At 35.8% G+C, this 11591-nt stretch overlaps 1 pseudogene; it reads left to right on the top strand.

The window, feature by feature from the left end:
• Nucleotides 1-7176: 7176 nt before the first annotated feature.
• LOC122738794 lies at nucleotides 7177-7767 on the top strand (annotated as a pseudogene).
• The last annotated feature ends 3824 nt before the right edge of the window (nucleotides 7768-11591 follow it).

The following is an 11591-nucleotide window of genomic DNA, read 5'->3' as shown; positions in this document are numbered from 1 at the left end:
AATATGACTCATGTGACTCAGTGGTCCTGGATCCTTAGACAATTAAAACCAGCCTTAGACAATTCCTAACTTGGTGACCTTGTATATGTCACTTAGCTTTTGTTTGCCTCAGTTTCCTCAAATATGAGTAGTTGCTTAATAAATTCTTGATCCACTCCTCTTTCCCCTCAGATATTATTGGTTCCAACTTCATGACTCATACACAAATCTTCTTGACATCATCTTGAAAGATGGTTATCTAGTTGTTGGTTTTTCTGAATTTCCAGGGATGGGAATCTCACTGCTTCACAAGGAAGCTTATTGTATTTTTAAAACAGCCCTAAGGAGTCAGATGTTCTTCTCTGAATTGAAACAACATATTTCTCCTCTATATCTTTTATCCAATCTTTCTACTTTAGTGTGTTGAAAGCCCAGAGAATAAATGTTATTTCTTTCTAATGACTGATAATAGAGCAAAGTGTTACCCTTCCCAGGGGGCATTTGCTTTAGAATGGTAATTAGAAACTCAAAAAAAAAAAAAAAAAAGGAAATTCAGACTTGACAGCAGGATTCTAGTCACCAGCCAACCAAGTGAGGGAGGATTTTTTGGGTATCAGCATACCCAGCCCCTAAAATTATACCATGTGGGTGGTCACCCTGGCTACCATATAAGACCAAAACGGAAAACCATTTCAAATGCACATATATTTTAGGAATTCATTCCTATGCTTTAGCCCTCAAGCCTATCTTAATTGGATAATTTATAGAAATTGATTCACAAGGCAGGAAAAAGTGGAAATCTGGGATGTTTCTTGAAGTAATAGATTTTCCTAGTTGGTTAAATAATTATATAAAAAGGAGCTTCATATATAAGATTTTGGTACAAATGAGACCCCAAAAGGAGCATAAAAATGAAAAAGGTGAAAGCCAATCCCTCTACCTTATTCAGTGAAAGTTGCTAGCTAGCTGAATGAATGGTTAATTTGAATCCAGACAGACACTAACTTCATCGATTAACTGCTATATGACATTGGCTGATTTATAGTTGATGGACAATTTAGTGAATCATTGACAGAAAAGGCAGGGATGCTAGTGGATTTTTTGTTGGCATTTTTTTATCATTCATCATAGGATGTTTTCAGCCATATTTTGGAGATGTAGAATGATATTTGTTTTTTGGTTATTTGTTTTTCATTTTAATTTTTTATTTCCCCAAGTTACATGTAAAAACAAATTTTCACATCGATTTTTAAAACAGTCCCTCAAAATTCCTTTACCATTTGGCAGAGATTATGATGATGGTTGAGGTTATTGTTTTTGTTTAATTCTTCCTCCCTCCCTCCCAATGCCCCTTTAGAACTCAAGCAATTCAATGTTATACATGTACAGTCATGCAAAACATAACAGACTAAAAGATATTTAAAAAGAGGAACTAACAAAAAAATCTACTTCAATCTGTATTCAGATACCATTCATTCTTTCTCTGTAGATGGATTGCATAGGACGATATTTGATATTCACTCTTTCAAGAATGGAGCAGCAGAATCTTCAAGATCATGTAGCACAATGCTCTCATTTTGCAGATGATGAAAATAATGATTCACAGGGAAAGTTTTTGCCTAGTTAAATAGGGAGCAAGAAGCATGTATTAGAGTTGAACCTGGGGCTTCTGCAAATCCAATGATCTTTCTAGTGGATACTTAAATAATTCAGAGCTTTCCCTTCAATGTCTCCTTGAAAACTTTTAATTAATGAAGTCTGTAGGAACATTGGGCAGATGGTTTAATGGGAGTGGAATGGAGCACTTCCTACATAGTTATCCTACTCCCTGGTTCCTTTTTGTGGGAACATGTTCCCCACACTAAAAGATATTCCTCACTCAACAACCTCTGGTTAATCTCTTGATCCTTGTTTCTAGGATGGTATCCAAGATGATTGGCCATAGATTTAGGCAGCACCTGCCTCCTCAGTAATCCAAATTATCTATAGAAAGGTTCTACCCTTCATCTTTTGAGTGCATCATTTTCAGACTCTGCTGCCTTTTCCTTAAACTACTGCCTTTGCAGAAACTCCTACAGAGAGCTAGTATACTCCCAAAGAAGCTGTTTTTCATTTGTAGCTCCCACTTCTTTTCTGTATTCCTATCCTTGAGTTTAGGTCACCTAAAAGTCCTGAGCAATTGATATTTCTAGGCTGAATGGTTCTCTCATAAAATCAAAAATTACCATGTTCCTGAGTCTGTATGTTGACTACCCAGGGGGAAGTGATTTTTCTCATTTATAGTGATTTTCAGAGGAGAAGATGGATGGGGCAAGGTAGTTCTGAACTGGCAAGAATCAAGAAAGGTCAAATCAATGCTGACTGACCTTGAAATCTGGACCCTGAGAAGCATTTAAATAGTGTGAACCTGAAATGAAAGTGAAGTAAATGACTGTTCAGCAGTCCCCCAAAATTCCTTTACCATTTGGCAGAGATTATGATGATGGTTGAAGTTATTGTTTTTGTTTTAAGAATCCAGTTTGTGCACATAATTTGTCTTAAGCAACTTTTGCAGTAGAGAAAATAGATATCTTTTACCTATTTATGTTATTTGTACTCTATGCTCCTTTTCTATGAAGGGACTTGCAAATTACTTTAGCTATGAAACATTTCTAAGCTTTGCTTTAGAGATCTTCTCCAGAGTACAACTGATGTATATAATGCTAGGTCTTGAATCCCAACTAGATCCAAACTTGGCTTCATTTCCAAGGTAAGATAAACCAGAGACCTTGTGGTGTTGTAAGTCCTGTTATCTATCTAAAAGAGAGGGAAGTAGAAAGGGAGGGAGTAGATTTGGGGAGGACAGAAACAGGGTCAGATTGAGAGAGAGAGACATGCCGAGGGAGACAAAGAAAGGAAGAAATAGAGATAAATAAGAGAGACACATAGAAACAAAAAGATAGAGAAAGAGACATAAAGAGATTCAGAGAAATAAATAAAAAGAGAAATCAAGAAACAACCTGAGACAGAGAGCCAGAGAAACAAAGAGAGTTATAAAGAGAGAAGAGGAATAGAAATAAAAGAAACAGAAACACATATTTAGAAATTCAGAAGTAATAAGAAATAGAAAGGCAAAGATAGAGACACAGAAAGACAGACAGCCAAAGTTAGAGGAACAGAGAGATATAGAGAGAAAGTTAGAGAAAGATAAAGAGAAACAGAGATCCAGAGAAAAAGAGACAGAGAAATACAGAGAAAAAGTGACAGAAACACAGAGAAAAGAGAGAAATACAAAGGGACAAAGAAAGAGACAGAAAGAGACAGGAAGACAGACAGAATGAGAAAAAGAGACAGAAATACAGAGGAAAGAGACAGAGACACATAAAAAGAAAAGGAAAAGAAAAAAGAGAAGAGAAACACAGAGACACAGAGAGACAGAAATAGAGAAAAAGAAATAGAGACAATGATAGAGAAAAGGGACAAAAAGATGGAAAGAGTCACAGAGAGAAAGATAAACAGAAAGATAAAAAGAGAAACAAACATTTAAAGAAAAGAAAAAACAGGGTGACAGAAAGTTTTGAAAAAGAGAAATAAGGAGAGAGAGTAGCAGAGACAAAGATAAATAGAGAGAATATAGCTTAGTGGATATGGTACTAAACTTATATTCAGAAAGGACTGCATCTAAATATTACTTTTGATGCTAATTTATGCAATATTGACCAAGTCACTTAACTTATATGGGTCTCAAACAACTACTTAGAATTTGTTTAAGAAGTCATAGATGGGTTAAAATCTGCCTTGGTGAAAGAGTTCCCACACTATCAGTTTCCTACACTGCTAAAATGCAAATCCTTTGAGTATGCAAAGAGGTATATAGCTATATTTTAGTTTTTATTTTTAAAATTAAACACCAAATTTTAACTTAAATACAACATGTATTTCTATGTATTTTATATGTAACCATGAATTTATTTCATACATTTATTTAGTTTCCAATGAATGTTTAATCTTCGTTTCAAAGGACTTTTGTTGAATGCATTTTGGTACATAAAAGATGCATACAATATTTCTCCTTTACTGCATTTGTTTGCGAGGCTTTTATGCCATAATACATGGTCAATTTTCTACCATGCCATAACAACTGAGAAATGGATATACTTCTTTCTATCCCTGGTAAACATTCCTTAGAGATCTAACATATCTTATTTTTCAAAAGTTATCTATTTCTTTAACTTTCTTGTTTTTCTTTTTTATTATCTAGGTCTGATAGTGATAAACTAAGGTCTCCCATTATTATATTTTACTATTTATTTCTTGCAATAACTAATTTTAATTTTAGTTAAAAAATAAATTCTTTGTCATTTGTTACTTATTGTTTTTATATTGATAGAATGTCATTCTCGATTGTACCTTTTTAAAAGCAAAATGAGTTTCCCTCTATATCGCATTAATTTTGTCTATTTTTGCTTTGACTGTGATTATGATAGCTTCCTCTGCTTTTATTTTTTAAAATTTCAGCTAAAGAATAATAGATTCTGTTACAGTTCTTTTACTCTCTGTATATCTTTCCATTTCAGGTGTGTTTCTTGTAAAAAGCATGTTGTATTCTAATTTCTTTCTTTCTTTCTTTTTTTTTTTAGGAGGCAATTGGGGTTAAGTGACTTGCCCAGGGTCACACAGCTAGTAAGTGTCAAGTGTCTGTGGCTGAATTTTAACTCAGGTCCTCCTGAATCCTGGGCCAGTGCTTTATCCACCGCACCACCTAGCTGTCCCTGGATTCTAATTTCTAATCCATTCTTCTATCCTCTTTAATTTTATGGATGATTTCATCCCATTTACATTATTCACAATTATGATTGTTAGTTCTGCATTTCCTCCAATCCCATTCTCCCACACATATTCTCTCCAATTACTTCTTCCTTAGAAATTTGTTTTGCTTCTGAAAAATAATTCCCTTAATCTATCCTCCCTCTTATTCCTCCCTTTCCCCTTACCCCTTTCCTTCCTATTTCCTAGTAGATTTCTGTACCCAACTGTATGTATGTGTATTGTTTACTCCTTTAACCAGTTCAGATGAAAATGAGGTTCAAGTGTTATTCACTCCCCCCACTAGCCTTTGATTATTGTGTAAACTCCCCTTTGCACACCCATTTTATGCAAAATAATTTCCCCTATTTTCATTTCCATTTCCCCCTCTTTTAATGCACTCATCTTGCCTATCCATTTATTGGTATTTTTTCAATTTGAGATATTTGACATTCTCTTTTATCTTTTTTGTCTTTTATTATTTCTTGATGTTTTATAAAATCATTAACTTTCATTTCATCAATTCTAATTTTCAAGAAGTTTTTTTCTTCAGTAAAGTTTTAAATTTTTTCTTCCTGAAACTATTTTCTTTTCATTTTTTCTTTCCTAGCTCTTGTCACTTTTTGCATTATTTTCATTCTGCTCTCATTTGGTTTTTAAAGTAATTTTTAGATGTCGGCTAGGTAGCACAGTGGATAAAGCACCGGCCTTGGATTCAGGAGGACCTGAGTTCAAATTTGGCCTAAGGCACTTTACACTTACTAGCTGTGTGACCTTAGGTACTTAACCCTCATTGCCCTGCCCCCCCACCAATATATCCTTCTTTAAGTCTAAGCTGCATTTTTCTTTGAGGTTTTGGTTGTAGATATGTTGGAGGTTATTTTTTTTTCATTCTGTATTTCTTCTCTGAGTTTTCCTGTTTCCTAATAGCTCTTTATGGCCATGTTCTTTGCTTGTTTTTATTATTGATGCCATTGTTCCTTTTTCCCAGTTTATTTCTTGACTTTATTGTAATAATGGATTCTACACACTTCTGGGTTTGGGGTAGATGTCTGGCCTAAGTTTCTGCCCTAACATGTCCTTCTACTTTCATAGCTCTGGTTGGGGACCTGTAAGATTTTAGTACTCTTGGGGCGACTAGGTGGCGCAGTGGATAAAGCACTGGCCTTGGATTCAGGAGGACCTGAGTTCAAATCCAGATTCAGACACTTGACACTTACTAGCTGTGTGACCTTGGGCAAGTCACTTAACCCTCATTGCCCTACAAAAAAAAAAAAAGATTTTAGTACTCTTAAGTAGTGTTATTCAGGGAGACATCTGGTCAATGCCCTGCTAGTCTGAGTTCTGCATGTTTCTGTCACAGGTTTGGGTCTCTTGTGGCTTGTTTTTTGTTGGAAATTTCAATAGACTGCTTCTAGCCTTGTCTTCAAAGAGGCTTTATAGTTTCAGAACCACTAAACTGTCAATACCCCCTTTGGTTTGAGGTACTGCATTCTGCTCCTCTGAATCCAACAACTGTTTGCTTCCCTGAAGTTCTTCAATGCTTAGTAACAATCATATTTGAATCTCATGATCATTACTCTCTCCCCTATATCTATGACACTGCACTGAGTGGTAGGTAACAGAGATGACAGATGTATTCTTGCATGGAGTGCTTGCAAAGAGATGTCTTGTCATTTTTTTCTGGTGCCCTGTCTTGGCCCTATCTTAGTCCTCTACTCCTGTTTTGCACATGTCTGGCCAGACATTCTCCCCAGTATCAGCAGATTTTTCTACCTTTCTCCTTATCTACTCTGGGCTGGGAAATGACTCTATGACTTCTTCTTGGCTTTCTCAATCAGAATTCAGCCCAGTGCATTCTCTAGATTTTTGTTGAGGAGGGTTTGGAAGAGAGCTATATTCTAATGCTTCATCTCAATCCATCATCTTTACTCCACCATCTTGACCTGGTCATAAATTTCTTTCATACATTTTTAAAGCATATAATAAATTCAAAGTTATCCTACTTGGCCTTGCTACCTTCTAAATTTGCTTCTATCCTCTATGAAGCATTTAAAAATGTTGAATGGCCTTTTCTTTGTTTCATTTTTTTGACATCATAATTGATACCTCTTTTTTTCCTTATAACACATAAGCATACCATTTTTTAAAAGTCTATACAATGTTTGTATTCAAAACTATATCTCCATTTCTGTACCTTGATTCCATCACCTTTCTGGCACAATTGGTTAGCTTATCTTAGGTCCTATACGAAAGTAGTATCAAACTAAAATAGATAAAGATCCTTGCTGCCAAAATATTAGAAAACAACAAACATGGGCTCATGCCTGGCCATTACCCTTTCTCACCAGGTCCCACCAGAATCCATAGCCAGGACCTTGTCCAAGACAGGAACCAAGTAGCTTGGGGGTGATGAATAATCAAGTGTTAGGGATTTGCAGTATTCTACCATCACCCATGCTTTACAGAGGATAGCTGAAAGACTAAAACAAAAAAGCCTGACCTTTGTATTCCTACATTCTTCCAGGCCTGGCAGCTAATTCTTCAGAATTGTTTACCTCTAAGTGACCTGGCCCAACACAGAGCATAGATGTGGAACTCAATCTCATCAAAGATGGTGGAGGCTGTCTGATCCAAGAGAAGATTTTAGCCAGCAATTCCAAATATTTCATCATTATTGCTGATTATAGAAAGGATTCTAAAAACCTCAGTGACTACTAGGTGAAGGGAATTCCCATAGAAGTCATCCCAATGGTGTATGTCCCTGTGACAAGGGCCCTATCCCAAATGTTCTCTGGAGTGAGTGAGCTACAGATGGTGGAACACAAAGCAGGCCCTATGGTAATGGATAATGAAAAAATTTTGAAATGGAGGGAAGTGAACATGGCCATCTAAATGATACCAGGACCCGTGGGCAAGGATCATCTTTATCAATGTCTGAAAGATTTTACTTTGGCATGGAAGATGGCTCCTTCAAGTGTGAGAAAGAGGCAGTCTCACTGATTGAGGTCCCACCAGTTTGTGAGGCAGAGAAGTTTAGGAGCCTTTGCCTTAATATACTTGTTTCAGGATAGCCAGTGGTAGCATGATGGTCTCCTGAAATATTGCTGAATGCCCCAATTCTTTTTTAAAAATGTAATATAAATAAATAGATATGTATATATGTGTATATATACATATATAGTATATATGTATGAGTGTATATAATATATATACATATATATTTCTATAAAATACTATTGTAAAGGGAAAAAACTCGATTTCATGTTGTTTATATAATATTACACAAAAGGATGTTTTTTTGAATCCTTGACTTGAGGCTGCTGATTTCCCATTAAATTTCTGAGTGTTTGGTTTGCTGGAGAATCCCAAAATGTCAGTCACTGTGCCAGCACAGTTTATAAAGGGGTGATTCAACAGCCCCTTGATGCCTTATTGAAACAGTTGAAAATCTATATGCCTGCATTCTTGGTTTGTTGACTTGTTTTTGAGTTTATCTTTTAAAAGCTCACAAAATATAGTGACACTTTTAGATAGTATGTGGAGCCAAGTGAAGTCCCTGACAGTGACCTTCATGGACAAGCTATTTGGACCTCAGTACTATCACCCCTCAGCCAAATTTAGGCCACTCACCCAAACAGGGAAGCACACTAAATTTTCACCTTCTATGCTAGGGGTCCCAGGTAGTGTAATTTAAGGAGAGGCACGTTTTCCACCTCAAAATGGTTTTCTAGTGTTGAGGTTGATTCATTTATCTCTGCCTCTGCCTCTGCCTCTGCCTCTGCCTCTGCCTCTGCCTCTGCCTCTGCCTCTGCCTCTGTCTCTGCCTCTGTCTGCCTCTGTGTGTGTGTGTGTGTGTGTGTGTGTGTGTGTGTGTGTGTGTGTGTGTGCATATGCATATGTTCAACCTTCCTTTTCTGGTTCAGACAAATGAAGTCCAACTGGTGTCCACCTCCAACCCTTTTCTCTAGGTTTTTATACTACTCTTAAGTATTCTAATTATGAAAAATAGTAAACTTCATTTCTTTCTTTTTTCCCCCAATGGGTCCTTTCTTTTTTGACTCTCAACATGTCCTTTGACAGCATTAGTGATCTGAAAGGATATTTGTTTCTTCTTCCTTCTATTTGATTGTGAGCATATCATAATCATATAGCCCATTACAATTAGACAATAAATTTACCTTTCTAGGTTTCTCTTCACTCTCTTCATATGTTTACTTCTTTTGGTTCCTTGTTAGCTCTGATCTTTTATAAAAACATCAGGAATTCTTGAAAGTCGTTTATCTTATTAAAGGACAATTTCCCCCTGTAATATTATACTTAGGCTTTCAAGCTAAGGTATTCTTGGTTATAAGTGCCCCCACCCACCCATTTGGGAATATTGTGTTACAAGATCTCTTCTTATTTACAATAGAAGCTGTCAGAGCCTGTGTAATCCTGACTGATTACCTGATATTTGACTTCTTTCCTTATAATTACTTGCACTATTTTTCCTTTGATATGGAACCTCTGGATTTTGGTTTTCACATTCTTGGAACTTTTATTCTGGAAGTGTTCTATGTATTCATCTAAGGAATTTTCAGTTTTGCTTTCTTAGAAAATGCAGTCATTTTAAAAATCACATGTTTTAGGGAGTCCAATGATTCCCAAATTCTCCCACAAATAATGACTCAAAGTGAAACTTAGATCCAGAGAAATAATTAAATATTGGGTTAAAGTAGTTGACCAGCCTAAGACAACTTGACAGGATATTGAAAAAGACCTGACTTCACAGAGTAGTGGTCTGGCCTGATTGAAGTGCAGGAATTGACATTTTAGGACAGAATGCTGAGGTCCTGAAATACCTTGGGCTGAGTGTACTAGTCTGAGTTTTGCTGTCCTTCCCTTGTTACTATCATTCCAGGTGGTAGGGTCCATGATGTGTGTTTCTGATCAACCTTGAGCATGTCCTCTCTTACCTGTCTCTGGAAACAGAGATTTATAGACTATACTTCTTTCTGATCCATTTGTTGTTATACTGGGAAACTTCTGTCTTGTTTGCTTGTACTGGTGCTAATTTTGTTAGTATGACCCTTTTCTATTTCACCTACTCTAATGTCTAATTTTTTTTTCTTTACAGTCCTGAAATGGTCAAATTTGGAGTTTCTCATTGTGTTTTTGATCATTATTTCATTAAGTGCTGTTTTGGGGTTTTTGTGGGAGTAACCTTATGGGAGCTGGAATGTCTGCTTCTATTCAAGCAGTCATCTTAGCTAGAAAAAAAAACACAATAGATTATCTTCAAGTCTCTAATGGATGCTTTTGGCGCTTGAATGTGAGTCTTCTCTCCTTATTTTTGGTTTCAGAAAAACAAATGAGAGCTAATGAACTGAGATAAGGAGAGAGGGATATTCATGTTGTACCACATAAGGTGGTACACACTGTGAGAGCCAAATTGGATATACGGAGCATTAATCTCCCCCTTTAAACTTTTATATATATATATATATATATATATATATATATATATATATATATATATATATATATATATATATATCACAGACCAATAAGAAAAAGGAGCCACTGAGCTTTAATACGTGAGGGATCAGTTTTTGTTTTTTTGTTTTTATTAATTAGACAACAAGAGCTGAAACCAATTAGGGAAATAAGAAAGGAGAAATACAAATGAATAATCTTAGATCTAGTCTATTCCTTTATAAAACTCACCGAATCCCAAACTTTCTGCCAGACTGGGAACCCCTGAAAAGACCGAACACCAAACCACGTGCACTCCTTTCAATCATGCTTTGTTGCTGCTAAATTTGCTGCCAGAGAGAGAGAACTTCCGTTCCTGCCCTCACTTTTAATTTGGCGTCTCAGAAGTTCCTCGCATTCTCCAAAAGCCATTTCAGTAGCATAAGAGATCTCTCAAATGATTCAGCTAAAACTTCCAATATTAATCTTTACCAAAAATAATTTTTACCACAATACAAATGACTCTTAGTGACATCAGTCTTGACTAAAATTAAAAATACAAATATCTAAAACATGCGACCATTGGTATTTTACATCACGTACATTTTCAGAGTGAGTTGACAATAAGTAGTCAGAATTCAATAAGGGCTCGACTGTAAATAAAGTGTAAACCTCAAATTGGTTTACAATTTAATTGATTTTGGGTAGAAGTTGCTGTAGCATGCTGATTGCATCCCTGATGATGCAGGCAATCCACAACAATCATACCGATTACAAACCATTTAAGAAACCTCAATTAAATTAGTGGTAATTCTAAACTACTCCATCTTGAATAGAAATTGGTCTAATTTTTATGTAAATTCTAATTCTAGCTTGTGAAGGCTAATTGTTTAACAGCAAATTCAGCTAGATTATTTCCATTTATCTTTGTGAAAATTGCATTGCTCCGTTGAAAAGCTTCATAGGTGGATCACTTTCATGGAAACAAAATTCTCCTGGAAACACTATGGATATATAATCAGTGAAGATCCATTGATATGGCTTGGGGGAAATGGCTTTGTAGGGAATGAATAAACCACTACATACTGGACAGGGCAGCAATTTCTTAAAAGAGCAGCATCAGTAAAACCCAATGAAATATATCAACCATAAATTCATTTTAAATTGGTTTGTTCTATCAAATCAAGCAGTAGTTCCAAGCAAAAAATAGGGTGAATAGGACTCAAAGGTCTTTGTTGGAATAATTCTTGTCTTTGTCAAGGTTAGGTCTTTGAGAGTGTAGTCTAGTGAAAACAGTACTGGTCTGGGATTGAAGAAATGGATTATTATTAATATTATTGTTGATGATGATGATGATGATAATGAATCTT

Source organism: Dromiciops gliroides, chromosome 2 (genome assembly GCF_019393635.1).
Source record: "Dromiciops gliroides isolate mDroGli1 chromosome 2, mDroGli1.pri, whole genome shotgun sequence".
Taxonomy (NCBI): domain Eukaryota; kingdom Metazoa; phylum Chordata; class Mammalia; order Microbiotheria; family Microbiotheriidae; genus Dromiciops; species Dromiciops gliroides.
This window is presented reverse-complemented; position numbering and strand designations above follow the sequence as displayed.